This window comes from Puma concolor, chromosome A1 (assembly GCF_028749965.1).
Source record: "Puma concolor isolate L17-30 chromosome A1, mPumCon1.1.hap2, whole genome shotgun sequence".
NCBI lineage: Eukaryota > Metazoa > Chordata > Mammalia > Carnivora > Felidae > Puma > Puma concolor.
The window spans coordinates 50330568-50355522 of NC_141667.1; the positions used below are offsets into that span (position 1 = coordinate 50330568).

A 24955-nucleotide genomic window follows, 5' to 3' on the forward strand; every position below is an offset into this window, starting at 1 on the left:
CATTAATGGATTTTCTAAGATTAAAATACTTTTGAATTCCTGGAATGAATCAATATGCATAATGTACTTGAGGATTCTCATTGTTAATGTTTTATTTAGGACTTTTTACATTAATATTTTTAAAGTTAGGTTGGTTTGCATGTTTTCTATTTATAATATTTTAGCTGTCAAAAATTTAATTCTTAATGGATTTCTGATAGTCTGTCATGTGGATGTTCCACAAATTAATGTCACAATGGTTCCTTCATAGATACATTTATGTTGCTTCCAGTTTTTCAGCATTGTAAATAAGTGACAATGAATACTCTTGTTAATCCCTCTTCCCCAGTCTCAGGTCATTCACTGCTTCCTAAGAGAATCCCTTTCTGACCCTCTGACTACACCAAACCCTTCAATGATCTGGAGTTGTCTTTTCTTCACAGAGCTTGTTATGACTGTAATTTACACGGACTGTATGTTTAGTTGATTGCTATCTATCTTCTCCTATTAGGTGGTAAGTGCCATGGAGTCCAGGATTGTGTCTGATATTGTACCCTTCCAGGAGCTCAGTGCCTGACCCAAAGTATAAATACTTTCTGAATACTGATTACCATCCATCTACATGAATTTACTTCTAAGGAGAGTAGACCTTTTACATAAAGGGAGATTTTACATTTAATTTTATTTTCTGACTCTGCATGTTGAGATACCATTTTGGTTGGAGCTGGGGGTGAACTGTATTGTTGTCATAATAGAGGAGAGAAGAATTTGGTTGGAGTTGGGATGGTGGAGAAGGGTCAGGTGGGCAGGAGTTAGAAAAGCTGTGATCTGTGAGGGGAAGCTGAGACACAGGTCCTAGAGTTCGTAGTGAGGAGAGTAGAGAGTTTCAGAGAAAAGATTTTTCATATGAAGTGCCATACAATGGAATCTTTCTCCACAGCTCTGAAGTCTTAAGAAAAGACTATTCAATTTATCAAATGCTTAGTCTGAAAAGATTTCTTATGAAAATCATTTTTGTGAAGCTAAGACAGGTTATTCAATGAGTACAAAGATGACACTGTGATCTGAGTTTCACCAAGATTAACAGAGGGAAATGTAAAGCCCTGCATGCACATTAAAAAAAAAAAAAAAAAAAAAAAAAAAGATTAGTTGTCCAAACAGAGGTTTGAGGAGCACCTGACTTTGAAAACATGGGTAATTAGCTGAGTCTAACATGAGCCAATTCTGTGTGGTGAGTATTGAAACAAAAACAATAAATGCAGTAATTAATAGGGGCACAGGGTCCTTGTCAAGGTAGGTCATGGTTCTACTTTACCTTATTGGTCAGACTCCATTTAAAGTATTCTTTGTAGGTTTTTACTTTAGTTATTGGCAGACTTGATAGAACCCCTAGTAGAAAAGAGTTTGGGAATCCATGGCCTAAAACATAATGTTTGAGGGTTTCATTTTGTTTTGTTTCTTAAATTTTTTTAATGTTTACTTATTTTTGTGAGAGAGAGAGAGAGAGACAGAGCGTGAGCAGGGGAGGAGTAGAGAGAGAGGGAGACACAGAATCCGAAGCAGGCTCCAGGCTCTAAGCTGTCAGCACAGAGCCCGATGCGGGGCTCGAACTCAGACCGCGAGATCATGACCTGAGTCAAAGTTGGACACTTAACCAACTGAGCCACCCAGGTGCCCCAAGGAATTTAGTTTTAAAATGAGAAAACTTGAGGGTCACTTGTTGGCAATCCTCAAACATGCTGAAGGACTACTCTGTTGAAGAGGGATAGATCCTGTTCTGTGGGATGCAGAAGATATATTTGAAACAATGGCAGATATTACAAAGCAGAAAGTGTAGACTCAATATATGAAAAGGCTTTGTAGATTAAACTGGAATGCACTGCTGTTGGAAGGGGGAGCTTTCTGGAATTGAGGATTCTAATAGAGGCTGCATGACCATCTGTAGGAGAGACTGTAGAAAAAATTTCTGCATCAGTTGGGCCAGATATATGACTTCTTCATTCTCTTTCAGTGGAGAGTCTATGAAAAAGGCTAGCTGCCTCACTGCTTTCACTCTTAATACTAGCTTGGTATCTACTCTACCCTTCAGGCTATAAGCTCTACGAGGATGAGGCTGTCTATCTTGTTCATACTGAATTACCAGACCCAGGCACAGAGCTTTGTTTTCAATAATTATGTGGTGAAGTGAAATGAATGGTTGCCATCCTAGGTAGCCAAGGCCAATGGAGCAGTTTAGCTCCAATGGAACAAAGGAAATTAATCAAAGGGACTGGGTCAGTTGATTTTTGTCTTTCCCTAGGCCCTGTTCTTAATATGCCAGGTATTGAGCCAATAGGAGACTTTTAAGTGTAGCCTTCCATTTCTCCATTCATGAGTTGACAGAGAAGTGGTGTTATGGAGTAGTGAAGAGCACAGTTCCTAGAGTCAGATTCCCTTGCTTTACTTTCATAGGGTTATTATGAGGATTGAATTAGTGTGTGTGTGTGTGTGTGTGTGTGTGTGTGTGTGTGTGTGTATGTGTGTGTGTGTGTGTGTGTGTGTGTAAGCTGTTATAAATTGGTATAAATTCTTTTTTTTTTTTTAATTAAACTGTTGGAAAACATAGGACACATAATAGGACTTTGAATAGTACACATGATGATGAATTCTCTCCCTATATATAGGAGCTTATGAAGTCTTCTAAAATTTTTATGTGTCATAATTTGTACACACACTAGAGGGGTAGAAGGGTGGATCTGAGTTCCAATTTTGCCATAAGCTGTGATCTTAGGCAAGTCATTTCTTTTCTCCAACATCAGTAACATGGGGCTGAAAATACCAATGTTGACTACCTTGAGAGTGAAATGAGCTCAAATATGTGGTGAGGTCTTGATAACTATATAGAATAAAATGCACACCTTTAGTTCTATTATTGTTTATATCTTTGCTCCCTTAACCCCAATGTCCTCACTTTGTAGTGGAGGCCTGGCTCAGCTACTGGTTTGGAGGAAAAAGATTTTCCCATTCTTTTAGGTTTGGCTCTTCTCCTTCTCATAATCCTTTCCTAGGAGGAGGGGGAAGGGAATACATCCTCTTTGCTTCAAAGCTGATCAGGATGCTCAGGTGTGAGGTCCTAGATCAGAAAGATAAATTGTTATTTTGATTTCCACACTGTTCTTCCATGCGTTTCTTTCTCAGTCCCTTTTGAAATTTCCCTAGTTCTCCTGTGGCATAAAGTGAGTCAGAATGGCAAATGAAACATGCAGAAGACATAAATTCCGGGCATAAAATATATATCAAATATACATCTATCAATTGGCTTTATGCTATCTGAGCTGCCCCCAGGGTGTCAGTGGATCAGGTGAATGGATTTCTGCCACTGTGGGTAATTCCATAAGGTAATAGGGCGGGCCCTAATGCAGTGGAGAGGCAATATTCTCCCAGTTATATATCATGGTTTAAAAGGGGAATTTGTATATTTTGATTTTGCGAGTCAATGAAGTTGAATCCCCAAGGCACTCTCGGAGCTTGGGCTTTTTGAGACTGTGGAGACAAACTGGCTCAAAGCCAGCAATGTAGCCTGAAGAGAAGGAAGCCACTTCGACTCCAGAGGCCTGGTCTAGAAAGGCTCAGTCCTACGACCTCCCAAAAAGCTCAGGGTAGAGACAATTACCATATGAATGTTATATATTTTTCCCATTTAATTGGCCAACCTAAGTATAATACCAAATAGTGAATTTGTCTAACCAAATGGGAAAAAAGAAATTCAAGCTATTTGATTGACTGACAACACCCAATCAGAAAGGTCAGTCAACTAACTCTGCTAATTGTGATGATATCATGAGCGAGAGAAGATGGAGATAAAGAGAGAAACATTATGGATAGTTAATACTTATTGAGATAACATTTTGTTTTCTTGTACTATGCTTTGCACTTTCCATGCACTAATTTAATACTTTCTACAACTCTATGAGGTAAGAACTATGATTATCACTTACATTTTATGGTTAAGGAAATTAAGGCATAGAGAGGTTAAGCAACTTGCCCAAGGACCACCTAGTTAGTGGAAGAGCAGGGATTTGAAACCCCTCTTAACCACTATACCATTACTACCTCCAAAGAAGAAAAAGAAGCTCCTTCCAACTTGGGGAATCGCTTTCTAAGCTCCAGGAAGTCATATAATTTACATTGAGAAAAGTTTGATCGGAAGTGAGAGTATTAGAAATGTGCCTAGAAGCAAGTTAGTACTTCTGAATATAGCAATATGCTTAAGAATTGTTTCTACAGCTCTGCAAAATTAGTGGGAGGTAGGAAGAAACCTACTTTGACCTTAGTCAAATAAAATCTGTTAGCAAAATCCACATTTGGACTGAGCCCAAGCAGTGTTAGAGATTTGACTTGCCTTAGTTTTAAGAAATTTTAAGATTCCAAAAATAGGGTCCTGAAGAAGGATGCAGATTTTAATTTGATTACTGAAGTAGAGCTGTGCTAAATGTTTCCTATCACTGAGGAGTCCCAAGTCCGGTACACAGTACACAGTGTGCATTTGGTAATAAGCAGGATACAGCACATGAATACCTAATATCCCACCTCTTCCTGCTAACAGAACTCACTTTTATTCAGGCAGTCACCCCTCCCCTATGCAGCCAGCTACCTCAGTCACAGTTGATCTCAGTCCCAGACCACAGGGGGAAGTCTGAATGGATTTAGGGTAATCCAATTCCTCTAGCCTGTGATTGGTTTGACTGTAAGCATATGACTCATTACTGGCGAATCAGAATTGAGAGAAAGTGGGGTAGGAAGGAGAGAGGTTAAATTTTATTCTATTTTAAAAAAATTTTTTTTAATGCTTATTCATTTTTGAGAGACAGTAACAGAACATGAGTAGGGGAGGGGTAGAGAAATAGAGAGGGAGGCACAGAATCCGAAGCAGGCTCCAGGCTCTGAGCTGCCAGCACAGAGCCTGACTTGGGGCTCAAACTCATGGACTGTGAGATCATGACCTGAGCCGAAGTCGGATCCTTAACCAACTGAGCCACCCAGGTGTCCCTAATTTTATTCTATTTTAAAAGAAATCCTTAGATTTTTTTTCTTTCCTCTGGAAATAGCTGTGTTTGTATAGTGATAACTATATATATCTCATAGTGCTTTATAATTTTCTGAAGACCCAACTAAAATCAGCTTTATGGGTTTATTTTATAATTTATCACATAGCAATGAGTTCAGAGGTAGGACAGTTCCAACATTGGTTAATTACAGGGGTACACATTTCCTTCCATATTTCTGTAATGTGTGTTGGTAGTTTTCTTTGTGGTGACAAGATGGTCATAGCAGCTCCGGGAATCATTTCACACAGGAGAGTAAAGAATGTTTTGAGGCAGGAAATGGGGAAAGTTCCTGACTTGTGTCCCTTTGTAGGAGTGTGGAAAACATTAGAAGGGCCTAGGCTGACTTCCCCTTACATTGCCAAGATTTGTTACATGTGCGTTCTTCAAACAATTGTGGGAAGACAAATGGAATGCCCATAATTGGCTTAGATAATTAACAACCAGATTTAGGAGGAGTTAATGAAGTACACTGATGCCTGATACCTGAACAAAGCTGGGCTTCCTTAGAAAGGAAGAAGTGGGAGAGAGTGTAACAGAGAGTTGGCCACAGCCTGCAACAATTGTCATCAGGCTAACAGTGTGAATGAAGCCAACACCAAGGATGACAGGGTGGACAGATGAAAAGAATCTGGGTCCTTGATGACATAATGAGCTGCTGAATCAAACCAAGTAAGAAGACTGCAGAAGGACCTGTGGACTTCCTGTTATGTGCCATAGGTTCCTTATTACTAAATCGGTTTGAGTTTTCTATAATTTAAAACTGAGATCACTAAACACAGATAAAAGGTCTTTAATAAACACTTGCTAAATGAACAAATAAATGACAGAACAAATGAATGCATTTGAAGTTTATGTTCTAAGGATGAAAGTCTCTATCATATCTGACATTAGAGAATGGGTGAATTTTAAATAAGTCAAATTTTGTTATATTGAGAACACACAGTGCATCCTCTTGAAAAGACATATTAATCTTATAAAATTGTTCCTTTTTTAAAAAAAGTTAGGGAATATCTGTGGTTATTATGGTTGAAAGAAAATTTCTGTAAATAACCAGGCCTCTTCTGGATAGATACAAAGTGAGGAGATTAGGTAGGTATAGTGGGGAAGTATTTAATAAAACATTTTTCAAATATTTGTTAGGTGGTAAGTGTGTGTCAAGCATTGTGATTGGCTACAGGGATGTAATAATGAGCAAGATGGACATGATCCTGGCTTTCAAGAAGTTTGGAGCTTGGGGGTGACTGGGTGGCTCACTTGGGTGGGTGACCAACTTAGGCTCAGGTCATGATCTCATGGCTCATGGGTTCGAGCCCCACATCAGGCTCTGTGCTGACAGCTCAGAGCCTAGAATCTGCTTCTGATTCTGTGTCTCCTTCTTTCTCTGCCCCTCCCCCACTTGTGCTCTGTCAAAAAGAAATTTTAAAAAAAGTAAAAAAGATTATTTTAAGAAGTTTGGAGTCTGACATAACAATTATTTCTTCTAGGTTTTAGGAATCTAGACCAAAATATCCCCAATAGACTCTAAACCAGTAGAGAACTATTACTGACAGTTTTGTTTTACTGAAAATTATGTGAATTGAATAGGTAATATTTGCTGGTTATATAGCACTTACGAAGAGTATATACGTATATACATATATATAATATAAAAATTATCTACATTAATATACACCTACCATTGATTGAGGACCAACTATGTGCCATGCACAGTTCTAAATGCTATAGTGTATATATATATATACTATGTGTGTGTGTATATATATATATATATATATATACTATGTGTGTGTATATATATATACTATGTGTGTGTGTATATATATATATATATATATAGCCATGTATTTCTCATAATAATCCTGTTATGATTATTACTATTATTACTATTAATAATTATGTTTTGCAGAGGATATACTTGGAGAGAGATTAAATATTTTACTAAGGTTACATACCTCATAAGTTACTTAGCTGGGATTTGAACCCTGATATTTTTGTTCCAGGGCCTATTTTCATAACCACTGCTATATGGGCATGGGATTTTATTCCCAGTGGTAACAGATGTGAATCTGAGGCTCAGACAGAGAATGTGATTCACCATCTTTACAGTGAGGCAGTCTGTACCTATCTCAAAGGATGTTCTAAGTATTAAATGAAAGAATATGTGAAAAAGAATATATATAAATAAACCCAGTGCCTGGTATATAGGAAGCCTTAAAAAAATGGAAGGCTTTATTATTATAAATCTAGATCTTGGTTTTCTGGTCTAATGCTCAGGAATCTCTGAGCATCTTCTTTTTTTTTCTTTTTTTTTTAATGTTTATTTTTGAGAGAGAGAGAGAGAGAGAGAGAGAGAGAATGAGTGGGGAAGGAGCAGAGAGAAAGGGATACATAGAACCCAGAGAAGGCTCCAGGCTCTGAGCTGTCAGCACAGAGCCCGATGTGGGGCTCAAATACACAAACCGTGAGATCATGACCGGAGCCGACATCAGACGCTTAACTGACTGAGCCACCCAGGCACCCCAGAAATCTCTGAATTTCTTAAACCCACAGTATTTCTTTACCACACCCATTTCTTCTAAACCATCACAACTTATAGGAAGTTCCTACTTGCTTTGCAGGTGGACATTATGAAAGGTGATGCAGATTCATGACTCTAAGACAGAAAGATGGTCTTCTCTAATTGCCTCATTTCACTCTTCTGAGAATGGCCGAGGTTAGCACAAGAAATCCAACTGGACATTGAGTTCTCTATCAATGTTCAAAAAGGTTAGTTATCACAGAATTTTAGGATTGAAAGGAACTTGAAAGGACAAGTAGTCTAACTTCCTTCTTTGGAATCCTCACCAAGTCTGAAATTTGAATTTGGAGCTGGGGTATATATGAAGATGTTTACCACCTTTCAATCACATGGAGAAAAACAAACCAGGTTAATTCTTTTTTTAAAAAAAAAATGCATTTTTATTCAAACTACCACATATATACAGAAAAGAGCGCTAGTCATATAGCTCTGTTTTCCCAAAATGAAACAACAGAAAATAGCTTTATGAATCTCACAAAGTGAATACACATGTTGTAACCATCTTCCAGAGAAGAAATAGAACTTTTCCAGCACCCCAGAAGCCTTCTTTGTGCCCTTGTCCAGTCACTAACCCTTCAAAGGCAATCATTATTCTGACTTCAGTTTTGCCCATTTCTGAACATAAGTGGAATCACACAGCATGCACTCCTTGTGTTTGAAGGACACATGACGGGTTTCATTCTGTCAATATAATGTTTGTGAGAGTTATCCATGTTGCATAATGCTATGCTTTCTTCATATTCACTGCTATGTAGTTTTTCATGTTTTTCATTGTATGACCATATACAATTTATTTACCCATTCTTCTGTTGATGAGCAATTAGGTTGTTTCCAGTTTGGTCTCTTAATTACAGTGCTTTTTTTTTTTTTTTAATGTTTATTTTTGTGAGTGTGAAAGCAGGGGAGGGACAGAGAGAAGGGGACAGAGGATCCAAAGCTGGCTCTGCGCTGACAGGCTGACTTCAGTGAGCCTGATGTGGGGCTCAAACTCATGGACCACGAGATCATGACCTGAGTGGAAGTTGGATGCTCAACTGACTGGGCCACCCAGATGCCCCACAATGCTTCTGTAAATATTCTTGGACATGCCTTTTGGTGAATATTTGTTTACATTTCCATTGGGTATATACCTGGGATTAGACTTACTAGGTCATGGGAATGCATATTTTTGGCTTTAGTTGATGCTGGCAATTTTCTAGGATAGTTTTCCAGTCTACAACAATTTAGTTTAGTGTTTTAGAGGACAAGACCTGGTGGGAAACATTGGAAGTCCCATTGTAAGTTATGCTACATCTGGGCTGAAGCATCAGAAACATCTGGTTAATAAATGCATTTGCTCAACATATATTTATTGAGCACCTACTATGTGCTAGGCCCTATTTTAGAAGCTTTAAGGCTTTGAAGACCATATGGTCTAATGGGGAGAGAAAATTTGAACATATAACCCCATTGATAACACTATTTATAACTGTGGTAAGTATACTATGAAGGAAAAGTGCCCTCCTCCGCCTTTTTTCTTCCTAAAGGAGGCCATAAAGCCAACAGACTAGTGCTCTCCCCCACTGTTTTTTCTTCCTAAAGGGAAGGAAAAAAAAAAGAAAAGAAACCTACCTCTAACTGTAATAGCCTTAATTGTGAACCAGCTTCTAAGCTGTCAGATTGGAACCTAATTAATCACCAGGGGTGGTATGGAATTGATGAATTGCTTTGGTGCTCTTTTGCTAGTATAAATCTTTGATTTAATGATTGCTGCTCTCTGATTCATACCATACTACCCCAGTGATCAATATGCATGATGAATGGCTGATTTTCAAGAACCACCCACTTGCTAATGCTCCTTTACATATGCAGTGTACGTATATATGAATTAGTACACAAGACGGATTTCTGACAAAGAGGCAGAGGGTGAGGTAATATTATGGGTTGAAGAAGAGGAGGGGTACAGATGGGGGAGATGAATGAAATTTGCTAATAGTAGTTGGAAGGAAATTTTCAGAAAGGGCAAAATAAAGCATTCAGTGGGAGAATCTTTCTCCATTTACTTTTTACCAGTCTCCCTCAACTTAAGTCTTTCAGTTAAAGGATTTGATATGGCTTTGGAGGAGACTTACTATCCACAGCTCCTTCAGAATGAGAAATTTATGGTAGGATAAGAGCTATATATAATTAGCTCTGAATATCTTTGCTTCATTTCAGAGTTTCCATTGTTGAGGGGCGTGGGCACACGGGTGGGAGGTTGACTGTGGTTTGCAGCAGTCCATGAAGACCTGTTTTGTGGTTTGTTCATTAGATGTAGAACTATTTATTATATAGAGTACCTGTCATATTCCAAGCCCTAAGCTAGGCACTGGAAATACATTGGTGAGTAAGATAAAAACCTTGATCCTCAGGGAACTTTTTATCTGGAAGGATTGGTGGGGCTTCTAGAATCTTCTTTTGGTCCAGTCGATATGCACATGCTATACTTCACCCTGGTGTTGTTGAGATACATATTTTCCAGTTTCAGAGAATTATCTTTAGGCCTGTCTTTCTCCATCTGTTTCATACACACATATATTTTGTAATTCAGTTTCCTCCTCTGTCAAACTTTGCTCTCTCAAACTTATTAGGGAAAGCTGAATTTATGCAATATAACTGTGAATGAGACCAATTCTGATGTGAGTTTTACAGAAACCATGCTATAAATATGACACTAACTTGAATAGTGAACTATTACATAAATATAAGGTGTTTTGAATTCCCAGTGACTTATTTGGAGGACATATTCAAAGACATCTTGAAAGTTTTCTTGTTGCATAATTGTTTTTGATAGCAAGAAGTCACAAAAACCTTAAAGACCCATCATTGGGGTTATGATCAAACCTGATGAAATGATTCAAAATAATTATGCAGACCTCTTTGATATGAAAATAAGTTCACATCATAATATTGAATTAAAAAAGGTTAAAGAATACCATGTATAATTATGATTGCTGGCACATAGTATGTATTCAATAAATATTTGTTCAAAAAACTAATAACTGGATTTTCGTAGCTGTCCACTACTTACCAATAAGCAAAAAGAGATGTATGGAATGATGCTTCCTATAATGTTAACAATGGTTAACTTGGGGTAATGGAATGGCAAGTAAAAAAAAAAAGCATTTTTAAAAATGTGTGTTGTAAATCGGTTGATATTTTTTATAATGAGTGTGATTTATTTATATATCCAGAAAATATGAACTATTTTTATTTAAAAAAAACACGACAGTCTTTTGAGTAAGAACAGTTTCCATCTGTTCAAAGGGGGGCTCGAAACCTCTCTTCTCTGGGATTTGATCTTCCTCAGTATGGGGGAGAATTAAGAAAAGCAACTCCTGGGCAACCAGTAGAGTTTCTTTTCACAAGGCCTGGAGGGCTGATTCCGTCAAAGCCCCCTTGGAGAAATCTTAGTGATTCTGCATCTCTCCTCCTGGGAGCTGGTTTGTTCTCCCTCTCCTGAAACTAGGGGATTCTCACATTTATTACTACTGTGGCTTTTCGTCCCCTCTTACCCATTTCACCCAGGCGTATTTCTTGTTTTATCTGGCACCCAGTAGAGCTCTGCCGAGCTGAGGGCCTGTCTTTCGCACCAATCCTCATCCAATTAATTGATAAAAAATTAATAATTTAATTTTAGTGATGGGAATTACACGCCATTCTCCAAGCTCTCTCTTCACCAGGCATCCCAGAGTCACCTCATACAGACAAGCACCTGAAGCAAGAGGAAGGAACATTTAAAAAAAATATTTTAAGTGGATTTGGCCACTTGAGCATCTTTGATTGGAGAGCAGGTGAAAGAACAGGAGGCACAGAGCAAAAACGGTCCCCCTAGAAATCAGGAGGTTTAAAGGAAATTGGTAGAGAAAAAATCACATTTGTTCCCTCTGTGCTTGTGGATATTTTTGGGACTTTTGCCAACCTACTTACTTATTTTAACCCTGAACTGCATATATGTGACACAACTCCATTGATTTTTGGATTCATTTAAAAGTAGCAACTCTGAATTCAGTCTTCACTAGCTATGGGACCTTTGGCTTCAATGTTTTCATCTGCAAAACAGAGCTAATAAGACAACCTTCCTTGTAGGGTTGTTGTGACGATCAGTGAGATTATGCGCTTATAGCATTTAGCTTCACATTTGACACTTCACAAGGGCTCAAAAAGTTCTAGGAATTATGATGACTATTCTTTCTGCAAGTCAGTATTAGTGATTATTTACACAGAGGCTGAGCTAAAATTTATCATGTTATTAGAAGAGGATGTTTCTACTTACACTAATGTTAGTCTAGGAAGGAAGATTACTTGGAAAAAAAATTTTCTCTTTAAGGCAATGATGTAATATGATTGCAATGGTTAAACAACTCAGAATAGTTTTCAACTCCCCTCATGTGTCTTATAAACCCTGCTTTCAAGCAACCGACATAGAAATCATACATTTTTGTCAAGTAGTTATCCAAGTGCACCCTCTGCTAAATATACTGTCAATACTAATTTGAATTACTACAAGTTTTAAAATATTACTTCATTAAATAGGTTCTCTAAATCAGATGTCTACTTAAATCAAAGGGGCCTTTACCTGTTTTGAAAAAATTGGTGGGGTTTCAGTGTACAATAGAATTGGCAGTTTAGACTGTATTAAACTGATATGAGGATTTGAATTAAACTCTTTTGGGTTTTATTCATATAAATTCCATGGTATAAAGAGCCTTGATGTTATTTGTAGGTATCTTCTACCTCCTCTATTCTACAGTAAGCCCATAGGGATCAGTAATTTCTCACTTACTTTTTTATCACACACAATACGCACACCATTTGTAGCCTGGTGTATAGTGTAGAGTAGGTGCTCAAGAAATGTTGAATGAATGCTGGCCAGAAGTTTGTGTCAACAGGTGTTTGCAGGGCTGGTTAAGGCGAATATGGTCTTAAACATGAGCATTTCACGTCTGCCTGCTTTCGTCTCCTACAAAGATGAAAAAAACCCTTGTGCTCCCTCTGTGGTTTGTATTTCTTTTGTGTCTTTTCTGAGTATGTCTAGAATGGTGGAGATTTAGTAAATATGTATTGAATTGGACCAAAGTAAGTAGAAGGAGGCAAAAGTAAAATAGGCTGCTATTGGTCTTAAACCAAGAAAGCAATGGCTCTGATTTAAGACCTCCCGTAGAATTTTTGTGAGCCTTCCCAGCTTTCCAGAGCATGGAAACAGAAGTTGGTTGCCCATGGAAAGCTGGTCATATCAAGAGAGAATCTTATCTCCCCCACTTTTTGCACAAAGAATTGTGACTTATTTAAGAAGATCTACTGTTGACACACAGTTTGGATTTTATAGCTAACTGTCCTATTTTCTCAGACTCTGCTTTCAGCTGTGGAAGAACCTTGGTGCAGTTACCCAGCTAATTATATTTACCAAGCTTCTCAAATGGAGACAGGGGAGAGCTTTGGGGGAAACATTTGCTGCCCTTCCAAACTGAGATTTCTCTGCTTGTAAAGCAGAATGAAGCTACATGCTCAGCCTCATAGACCCAAGCTGACACGGACTCTGTCACTGGAGGGACACTGAACTTTCCCTCCCAACTTGAGTTGATACGTCGGCTTGACTAGGCATGTCAAAGCTTCATAGCCAGGTAGATGGAACTGGGGACCTGGTAGGAGAAGGATTTGAAGGAAGTTTGAGGAGAGTGGGGTCACTGAGCAGCTGATAAGAATGGTTCATCCTCAGTGTTACAGGGAAGCAGGCTGCTCCAAATCCTGTAATAAAAGCCATATTCTGTGTAGCAGGGAGAAGTCATTTCACTCATGAAAAGTAGCTGGGAATAGATAGACAATGGGAGAGAAGTCAGGCCTTTGAGATGATTTTATCTCCCCATTCCTAGAGAGGAATTAGTGTGGAATTGTTGGATGAGAGTGAAGAAGCTACTGAATTGGATACCAGCAGCTGAGGGAACGCAGCCTCTTGAGCAGTACAAAGCTCACTAGCCAGTGTTGCCTTTATGACAGCTGCAAAAGCAATGGCTACATAAACTTTCTCAAGGAGGGGAGAAAACGGAATGAGAGAGACATTCTTGCACTAAGAAAAACATAATAAATCCAAGAGCTACACATAGCTTGGGGGTTTTATGACCAGAGCCAGGCATGAAGGAATGACTGAACTTAACTAAAGCTGTTAATTACCTGGGTGAGATCAAAAGCCCAAGTAAGGGAATATATTTATGATGCACCTTACAGGATATGCTTCAACTTCTTACTTTTTTTATTAATTGGTTTGATTAAATAGATTTAAAGAGCCTGAGCGGAGCCTTTTAAATCATATTCCATATTGATCTAATGAAATAGTCAATAAATTTACTAACATAGCCCCTTTCCTTTGTACAGTCTGGAGGGAAATGCTTCACTGAATGGTTATAACTCAACTCCAAACCTCACTGCTATTCCCACAGTGACTCATAGAGAGCAGGGGGATTCTGGGAAAATCTTTCAGGCCATTCGTGGGAGTGCTTGAATAAGTGGTTTAACACCTGTTATAGACTACTCACCACCTCTATCCTACCCCCACTCCCAAGCCCTTTGGCACTTCATGGCAGACTTTACTTGAGCAGGCCAGTGTTGGGTGCCTTGTAAATTCTATGCATAACTTACCAAATTTGCTTATGTGGGCTACCATTTGTTACAGCCCTGATTCTGGGGTTTCAGAACTCCAGTCATATTTCAGAGCCTTTGTCTTTATTCATTTGTCCATCCAGTTCTGTATGTATTGACAAAATGAGGTTCTGTCAATAAACACAATATACTGTGCTGTGGTAAATAACAACTCTATAATGAAGATTCCTTAATCTCTCTATAAATCTGGACTAAATCATGGGAAACTTTAAAAAAGTAGCTTCTCTATGTCTCTTTTCCCACATTCTATGGCAGTGAGGGGAACCTAGACACAGGAAGCATATGGATAAGGGGTCTTTGGTGTCATTTTTTTAGACACTGACATTTCAAAATTTCTTCCACTGAGTGTGGAATGGAGCAAGATTTGGCATTTGCCTTATAGGCACTAGTCCCAGAGGTAAGCCTGAAAGCGATGTTCCAGTTCTGGGCCTGGGTGTCAAGTCAGCACAGAGGTGACAGAATTTGACAATCTCTTTGAAGATCCCTTAATGCACTCATACAAGACCATTAGTGGTTTTGTGCTTCCAATTCTGCAAGAAATTCTTGTGTTTCCTCAAGTATGAGAATGACTGCAGAAAGGAACAGGAGCAGGGTAGGTGTCCAGCTCTGAGGAGTTCAAACCATTCTGTCTTTAAAATCACCATCAGATGCTTAGCTGTGACTGGGGGATAGGTTGTAGCTCCCAAAGCAAGCCTGGCTGCCTATAGGTTTTAGCAGACCTTATTTTAATATTAAGCCTCTCTACTCTTAATGCAGTGTCATAGATTTAGTTATGTATTTAGCGATTGTGAGGCTTAAACCAGGAAGTGGAGTCTCATCCTGGAGGACGAGGGTGGTGGACGGTGGTGGGCTCAGGCTATAAAGTCTGCAGGCCTACGTTAAATTAGGCCTTGATGCAGTTTCACTATACTCCAGACAGGGCAGTTTATGGATGTAAAGTGACTTTAAAAATTAAACACCATGGTGAATTCAGATGTTGAACTCGTTCAGAGTGAAGGAGAAACCCGTGTAATTGAGGTCTTTCTCTCTTTTTCTACTCTCCCCCCTCTCCCTCATTGTATCTTCAATTATCTGGGTAATTTGGTCCTGAGGGCATAAATTCCTTTATAACTCAAATCCATTATGCAGAGAAGAGTCATCAGGAAATTACTCAGATTGCATCCCAGACACAGTGTCAGGGTTTTGGAGCAGATCCGGCCTTCCATTAGCCCAGCGCTGCTCTTGATTTTAGATTTGAGCCTGGAGGCTGGACATCCACAGCTTCCCTTCATCCCTCTTTGTTTCAGCAAGAGCTGTCTGTAGGGAAGCCCCGTGCTGGTACTGGCTGGCAGTGGCTTCTCTCCATCCGAGGCCACTGTGGCTGCCAGCTTCCCTTGGACGTTGTAGACATACTCATTCCAGGCCAGGGAGAGCTGTTGCCAGGCGGGCAGGCATATGTTTCTGTCTTGTCTCGCCATCTCCAAGAGCCAGGGACCCAGGCCTTTTAATTCCTGTAAACCTCAGGCCTTCTGGTGGAGAGCTGGTTTTCATGTTTGTGCCCTGACAGGCACTGTCTTTGTGCTGTCGGTGGTCTGTGAGCCGCCTGCCTTTGGGCTTCCAGGCACTCAAACCAAATGCAAACATTTTTTATTTAGATTTTGGAAGAGGACATTTTAGTGTCTGGCAACCTCTTTTATCTGGCTTTATTCTTTCTCGATTTCTGGTTTACTGGGGATATTAATTTGGGTTTGTTTTGTGTGTGTGTGTGTGTGTGTGTGTGTGTGTGTGTGTGTATTTTCCCTCTTGTTTTTTTTTTTTTGTTGTTGTTTTTGTTGTTGCCACATAGTGGTGACCCATAGGAAGCATCTTGTGGAAAGGTCTTGGGTTTTTGGTGTTAGGCAGACTTGCATGTATGCACAGTTATGTAAACACCATGAGAAAGAGATTTTTGTCTATGTCCTGTTGTATCCCCAGTGCCTAGCATTGTGTCAGACACATATTAGGTGCTCAGTAAATACATAATGTGAATGAATGCATGAATAGGCTCAGATTTTCCTCCCCAGTTAGAAGCTTTGTGATTTTATGCAAAGTATTTTTTAAACATTCTATTTCTCAGTTTGTCACCCACAAAATGGTCCTAAAGTGTATACGACCATGTTGAAAGTAGCTGACATAATCCTATGTTCAATGAATGTTAGGGGCTCCCTCTTCTCTTGTGTGTCAACCATGTAGGTAAGCTCCTCAAGGACAAGGATCTAGTTTTATTCTTCATATCCCAGGACCTATCACTGTCCCTATACATAGTAGGTATCCAATAACTTATTTGTTGAATGAGTGAATGAATGAATGAATGAATGAATTTAATTCTCCATTAGGAGAGGGGTGCATGTAAATAAATGAAATTAAATATTGAGATCAGGCCTACAGAAGATACCTTTAATTTGTGTCTCATTCTTGTATCTCAGTTTCCATGCAGCGGAAACAAACTTAGAATTCTCCACCATTCATCTGGATCTGTGGATTATGTGGGCCATTTGAAATGAAATTTTATACTTGAAATTTCCTTTCAGCCAAAAAAGGCTATTCATCGGATAAAACCCCAGGTGATTTGTTGGCCATAATTCTTTACATATTTAAAAGGTTTTATACTTTATATGTAACTTTTGCATATTTGTGATGTTATGCTATTTGACCCACTCTATGAGGTAAGTACACTTGCTACTGTTACACCCATTCAGCTGGTAAGAAAACTGAGGCAGAGCATGGAGATTTGCCAAAGTCAGACAATAGCTTAGTGGAATCCAAGTTAGAAACTCTGTTTCCTTGCCCCAAACACTTTTCCCTAGATGAGGGATCACATAGCTTCCGTGATTATTGAGCTGAAAGGAGGATACAGGTGTTTTGCTCTTCTATTCACTTTGTCAATATTGCTTATTTGCAAAATCTCCTTGCCTCTTTTTTTTTTATATGACCTGAAGTCTGTATCTACCACACCATTTACAAATTGCTCCACACTCTATTTTTATTGTTATTCCTGACATATAGTCAATTTCTTAGCCTGCAGCTCAATTAATCATGCTTGAGTAATTTTGAAAGGAACTTTTGTTTAGTTGAGATTTGGAAGGTGTTGAAGAGTTGGTCTTCCAGATTCCAGCACTACTTTTCCCAGATCTAACCCAGCTGAGAAATTCTGTGTTACTTACCATGTTAAGGTGTGTTTATTTCAATGTGCAAGAGTATTATCATTAATTATATCTCTCTTTGGGGGAAATAGAAAGAGAAGAATCTTTTTGTTCCTGTCTCAGAATAAACTTTCCAAAAGATATTCCTGTGCTGGCAACTTGAGGCTTTTTTTTTAACCTCTGATACAATAACATGTAAACCAAACACAAATCAAACGTGACATACAATTTATTCACCATTGACAATTCTGATCCTGTCCACAGGGTGATAAATTAAGTACTTCTTCACTTAGTACTGGAGATGTTCATGCAAAGCTGTTTGTTAAAAGATGAGTTGAACATTTTTATGAAGGGGAATTAATGCAATACAGTAACCTAACTGTGAAGACAATTACCAGAATGGAGGTGATTGTGATTCTTCCAGGTTATTCTTCTCTAATGTTGCCATAGGTATGGGCATTTGGATACAGGAGGAATCCTCAAACTATGGAACATTAGTTCAAGGATATCCTTGGTTAATTGCTGAAGCATAGACATTCCAAAATCTGGATTCACACGTTTATGCTTTACTCCATTAGACTAAAAGCTTCCTTATCAAGAATGTGTTTTCATGATTTAAGTGTAAATCCTACCATGGCCTGCAAGGTCCTTCCTGAGCTGGCCCCTTCCCAATCTCACCTTGCTTTAGTCTAAGCTTTGCTCACTGCACTCCATCTACATTGGCCTCCTTTCTTTTTCTGCCAGAGCAACAGGCTCATTTCCATCATAGGGTTTGTCTCTGCTGGTCCTTTTGTTCTGGAATGATTTTTCCCTAGGTCTTCATAGAGTCCAGTGGTTCTTAAGCAGAGGTGGTTTTGTCCCCCAGGGGATATTTGTCAGTGTTTAGAGATATTATTATTATTATTATTATTATTATTAATTTGTTTATTTTTTAATTTACATCAAAGTTAGTTAGCATATGGTGCAACAATGATATCAGGAGTAGGTTCCTTAATGCGCCTTACCCATTTAGCCCATCCCCCTCCCACAACCCTCCCGTAACCCTCAGTTTGCTCTCCATATTTAAGAGTCTCTTCTGTTTTGTCTCCCTCCCTGTTTTTATATTATTTTTGCTTCCCTTCCCTTATGTTCATCTGTTTTGTATCTTAAAGTCCTCATATGAGTGAAGTCATATGATATTTGTCTTTCTCTGACTGACTAATTTCACTTAGCATAATACCCTCTAGTTCCATCCACATAGTTGCAAATGGCAAGATTTTATTCTTTTTGATTAATGAGTAATACTCCATTGTATATTATATACCACATCTTCTTTATCCATTCATCCGTTGATGGGCATTTGGGCTCTTTCCATACTTTGGCTATTGTTGACAGTGCTGCTATAAACATAGGGGTACATGTGCCCCTTTGAAACAGCATACCTGTATCCCTTGAATAAATACCTAGTGCTGAAATTGCTGGGTCATAGGGTAGTTCTATTTTTAATTTTTGAGGAAAAAACAGTCATACTGTTTTCCAGAGTGGCTGCAGCAGTTGGCATTCCCATTAGCGATGCAAAAGAGATCCTCTTTCTCCTCATCCTCACCAACATCTGTTGTTGCCTGAGTTGTTAATGTTAGCCATTCTGACAGGTGTGAGGTGGTATCTCATTGTGGTTTTGATTTCTATTTCCCTGATGATGAGTGATGTTGAGCATTTTTTCATGGGTCAGTTGGTTATCTAGATGTCTTCTTTGGAGAAGTGTCTATTCATGTCTTTTGCCCATTTCTTCCCTGGATTATTTGTGTTTTGGGTGCTGAGTTTGATAAGATCTCTATAGATTTTGGATACTGACCCTTTATCTGATATGTTGTTTGCAAATATTTTCTCCCATTCCGTTGGTTGCCTTTAGTTTTGCTGACTGTTTCCTTCACTGTGCAGAAGTTTTTATTTTGATGAGGTCCCAATAGTTCATTTTTGCTTTTGTTTCCCTTGCCTCTGGAGACCCGTTGAATAAGAAGTTGCTGCAGCTGAGGTCAAGGAGGTTTTTGCCTGCTTTCTCCTCGAGGATTTTGATGGTTTCCTGTCTTACATTTAGGTCTTTAATCCATTTTGACTTTATTTTTGTGTATGGTGTAAGAAAGTGGTCTAGGTTCATTTTTCTGCATGTCACTTTCCAGTTTTCCCAGCACCATTTGCTGAAGAGACTGTATTTATTCCATTGGATATTTTCCCCTGCTTTCCCCTTTGTCAAAGATTAGTTGGCCATACATTTGTGGGTCCGTTTCTGTGTTCTCTCTTCTTTTCCGTTGATCTGAGTGTCTGTTTTTGTGCCATAAAGACATTTTTGATTATCATGACTTGGAGTTGGGGTTGCTACTGGTATCTAGTGAGCAGAGGCTGGAAAAACATGAAATGCTGCTGAACATCCTACAGTGCACAGGATAAGTCCCCACAACAAAGAATTATCCAGTCCAAAATGTCAACAATGCTGAAATTGAGAAACCCTGAGTTGTAGCTGAGCTTTCTCCATGTTCAATTGTTAGCTCAAATGTCACTTCTCCCTCAGACAGGGGCCTTTCTCACCACTTTCTCTAAAGCAGCCTCACTGTCTCCCATTACTTTGTTCTCTTTCTGCTATAGCTCCAAACATTATCTGAAATTTTTTTCTTTATGTATTTGTTTACTAGTTGTTTTGTTTTGTTTTTTGTTTTTTTTGTCTGCCTGCCCTCTCTAAAATGTAAATAATGTAAATGTAGTAAATGTAGTGTAGTAATGTAAATGTAAATGTAGTAAATAAACTACACTGGAGGAAGTACCTTGTTTTTCTCATTCACCACTGTCTTCCCAAAGCCCAGAACATTGCCTAACATTTAGCAAATGTTCAGTACACATTTTTTGGATGGAAGGAAGGAAAAAGAGAAAGGGGGGAGAGAGAGAGAGAGAGAGAGAGAAAGAGAGAGAGAGAGAGAGAGAAAGAAAGAAAAAGAAAGAAGAGAACGAGAAAAGATTAGATGGATGGAAAGATGGATAGATGATGGATAATGAATAAAGACTGAAAAAGCTTATGGACATTATCTCCCCTTTTTGTAATGATAGGTAACAAAAATTTCTTATAGACAAACCCTGTTTGCTCATCACATAGAATTTTATGTGGTCATAAGAATACTATTGCTAATAGTTCCTGGTGGATCATGGAAGTAGGTACTGTAAATAGTCATCAATATGACTACATTTTTCAGAAGAATCTCATGAGGTCCATTAACACTGGTTTCCAGTCTGAAGGAGTCATGGCTTCACTAGTTTGTTAATAGCACAGATGAAATCCAGGAGACTAACTCTGGGATCTAGTCATTTATATGAGTATTGATGTTTGTTGCTGAGACTATCTAAATTTCTTTTCCATGCATTTGTTCTGAGGGTTAGGGGCTTTTATTCATTTATTTTCTCAGTTATGGCTGTTATTAATTTTCACTGCTTTGTTTTTATTGCTGCTTGTCATTGCTTACTGACCTCTTTTGGTGATTACATGTTAGACTGAACTTTTGAGGAACCTCTTTGTTCTTTGGCATCATTTATGGATAGTTCAACTAATGAACCATTTTACTTAAGAGAGAATTACAAAAAGTCACTTGGATTATCAATTGTGAAATAAAGTTAATGCAATGTAATGTACTTAGTGCTGATATTAGACTGAATGTAACTGAATCGACATTTTATAATTGGGAAGGTAGCTCGAGATAACAATGGCCTCACAATCATCATAATGATTTTGAATTGTTCTTGCCCCACAGGTGGGTGAGAGTGCCAAGTCACAGAGAGAGATTCCCTGGGTTTAATGGCAAATGCGTTTGCTCTACCATGGAAAACACATGTTTCATAAAGACATGACTTTATCGACTTTTCCTCTGGCTTCCTACTGAGCCTTTAAACTCTGGAACTTTCATCATGCTTCCATCCCCCACTCCCAGCCTCCGTCTTTATCCCCTAATTACATGAGCTTAACTTCCCCTGACCTACACAGAGTCAAGAAAAATTGGCATATAAAGCTCTGTTGTGTTTTGGTCTGACCTATGGGTCCTTTAAATGAAGCCAGGGTACAGTGTGGGGGTTTGAGCTGTTAATGTCTGAATGCCCTTAAGAAGCATAAATCTCTCCAAACCCAAGGGGGACTTGAATGTGGTGATTTCCAACCTTCTTGGATTTGTGACACCTTATGGTTTGATTTGCTAACACCTTTGTCCCCCCTTTTAAAAGTAACAGGTGTGGCATATGTTTATTTAAAAAATTAAAGTAAATAATTATTTATACATTTTTATTATTATTTTTCTTTTTTCTTTTTCTTTTTTTCTTTTCTTTTTTTTTTTTTTTTTGAGGGTGAGGGAAGACGGAAATACTTTGGAGACTTTTTAATGACCATAACAGTTGATTCCTTGGAGTTAGCTCAAATTTAATCCTCTCTTTATCCCTGACCCCATTACCATGATTCTAGCTAATTTAACCTTGCGTGCTTTGAACTGTCTTTTGTACTCTTTTGTATGGCACTTGGCGGTATGCTGTTCTCTATTGTTCTCTAATTGCTTCTAGTATGTTCTTTATCTCCAGTGATATCATTCTCCTCAGATATGACTCATTTCTAAGCAGAGTAGATACGCAGTTTAAAAAAACCAACTGAGTACTTGGAGACATCCTTGGTTGGGAGTAGGGACACAACCCATGATTAGACAATAAACTCTCAGTGTTCACTGAATAACTTCTCCAAGAACAGAGAAGCAAATCTTTCCTATGTTTGCCTAAGGATGCATCTGTATAAATTCTGTGGGAAGAGCAGTGCTAGCCCTACCACCAGACCTATGGATATCTATTCTTTGTGTACCTGGATGGAAATTTGATCTTCTGCAGTGGAATTTGGAGGCCATCAAATGATTCCATTTAGAAGGGCCATGATGTATCCAGGAACTCTTACTTATTATTCTAAGCTTGTTTCTACTCTTTGGTAATGTAGGAAAGACAACCATAGCCATCCTGGCTCTCTTGGTATCTTACCAGCCATCATACATGGCCATGGCCTCATCCCTCCTCCCCTAATATATCATTCTTCCCAGTGAGGTTGGAGAAGGACCTTCTCCCAACTGGCATCTCATTCCTTGGATGAGGATTCCAAACAGTGTGGCTTTAGTTTTTCTTACATCTCTCCCAGTATTACAATTTTGCATTCAATTTATTTCTTTAGTTCTTATCTCAAGGGTCTTGGGTAAGTTTCGTAAATGAGATTGGACTGAGAGATACACAAGAAACATTCAATTATGTAACATGTTACAAATCTCTTTTTATATCTATAATAGATCAGTGACCTGGGGTTTAATCACAACATCTCCAATCCTTCTGCCTTCAGGATGAACTTTCTGCCTGGGTACTTTCCTGATAGTTAGAAGGTAGGCATTTTACTTGATTTTCTTTGAATTCTAATCCCAATGTTATGGGAACCTCCCTGTACTAGAAAGTTCAGCTGATACCTTCCTACTCACAGTACTTCCTGAGGGAAATTCTTACTCTTTGTACCTTCCTGCAGTGGGTCACAAATAGATTAGGGATGGCCACGGGACACAAGGGTGACCAATTAATAAGTTTGCCTATTAAACATGTTAGTGTGAGAAATGAGCTGAAGAAATATGAATCTCATTTTTAGAAGTTTAAACTGAGAAACTTGGAGAGCCCAGGGTCACTTGCTAGTAGGGACACAAAATGCCCCAAGCTAGTCATGGTCATCCAGAATTATATGGAAGTAGAGTTTAGAATGGAACAGAAACTATGAGTACAAGGAGCAGCCAGTTGATAGATGGGGAGAATGGTGCAGAAGTGCAAAGAGTAGCTAAAATAATATGAGAAAAAGACCATTAGACCTGTGTGAAAGCTGGGGAAAGTATTCAGCCCCTAGATATGACTCCATTCTTCTTCTTTTTTAAAGTTTAAATCCAAGTTAGTTAACATACAGTGTAGTAGTGGTTTCAGGAGTAGAACTTAGTGATTCATCACTTACATATAACACCTAGTGTTGATCCCAACAAGCACCCTTCTTAATGCCCATCACCCATTTAGTCCATCCCCCCCACCCAATTCCCCTCCAGCAACTCTATTTGTTCTCTGTATTTTAAGATGTCGTTATGGTTTGCCTCCCTCTCTGTTTTTATCTTATTTTCCCTTCCCTTCCCCTATGTTCATCTGTTATGTTTCTTAAATTCCACATATGAGTGAAATTATATGATGTTTGACTTTCTCTGACTTCTTTCGCTTAGCATAATATACTTTAGATACATACACGTTGTTGCAAATGGCAAGATTTCATTCTTTTGGATTGCCAAGTAATATTCCAGTGTGTGTGTGTGTGTGTGTGTGTGTGTGTGTGTGTGTGTGTGTGTGTGAGTCACATCTTCTTTATTCTTTGTCTATCTTCTATATCTATTGATGGACATTTGGACTCTTTCCATAATTTGGCTATTGTTGATAGTACTGCTATGACACTGGGGTGCATGTGTCCCTTTGAATCAGCATTTTTGTATCTTCTGGATAAATTCCCCATAGTGCAATTGCTGGGTTGTAGGGTAGTTCTATTTTTAATTTTTTGAGGAACCTCCATACTGTTTTCCAGAGTGGCTGCACCAGTTTGCATTCCCGCCAACAGTGGAAAAGTGTTCCCCTTTCTCTGCATCGCCAACATCTGTTGTTTCTTGAGTCGTTAATTTTGGCAACTTTGACAGGTGTGAGGTGGTATCTCATTGTGGTTTTGATTTGTTTTTCCCTGATGATGAGTGATGTTGAGCATCTTTTCATGTGTCTGTTAGCCATCTGGATGTCTTCTTTGGAAAAGTGTCTGTTCATGTCTTTTGCCCATTTCTTCACTGGATTATTTGTTTTTTTGGGTGTTGAGTTTGATTAGTTCTTTATAGATTTTGGATACTAAGCCTTTATCTGATATTTCATTTGCAAATATCTTCTTCCATTTTGTTGGTTTCTTTTAGTTTGTTGATTGTTTCCTTCACTGTGCAGAAGCTTTTTATCTTGATGAGGACCTAATAGTTCATTTTTGTTTTTGTTTCCCTCACCTCTGGAGACATGTCTAGTAAGAAGTTGCTATGGCTGAGGTCAAAGAGGTTGTTGCCTGTTTTATCCTCTAGGATTTTGATGGTTTCCTGTCTTACATTTAGGTCTTTCATCCATTTTGAATTTATTTTTGTGTGTGACATCAGAAAGTGGTCCAGGTTCATTTTTCTGCATGTCTCTGTCCAGTTTTTCCAACACGGTTTCTTGAAGAGACTGTCTTTTTTCCATTGGATATTCTTTTCTGCTTTGTTGAAGATTAGTTGGCCATACATTTGTGGGTCCATTTATGAGTTCTCTATTCTGTTCCATTGATCTGTGTGGATATGACTCCATTCTTGGTGGCTTCCCATTTCTACTTGACATATATACTTATAATAAACTTTCCTTTCCATGAG

The 24955-nt window shown here is 38.6% G+C and overlaps 1 long non-coding RNA gene across 2 annotated transcripts in view; it reads left to right on the forward strand.

The window, feature by feature from the left end:
• The first annotated feature begins 8436 nt into the window (after positions 1-8436).
• The window catches only part of LOC147584153 (uncharacterized), a 449134-nt gene continuing 432615 nt past the window's right edge, over positions 8437-24955 (forward strand). For both annotated transcript variants that reach the window (XR_015250524.1, XR_015250537.1), the window contains exons 1-2: positions 8437-8739; positions 16764-16901. This is a non-coding gene — a long non-coding RNA (uncharacterized LOC147584153). The remainder of the gene's footprint in view (positions 8740-16763; positions 16902-24955) is intronic.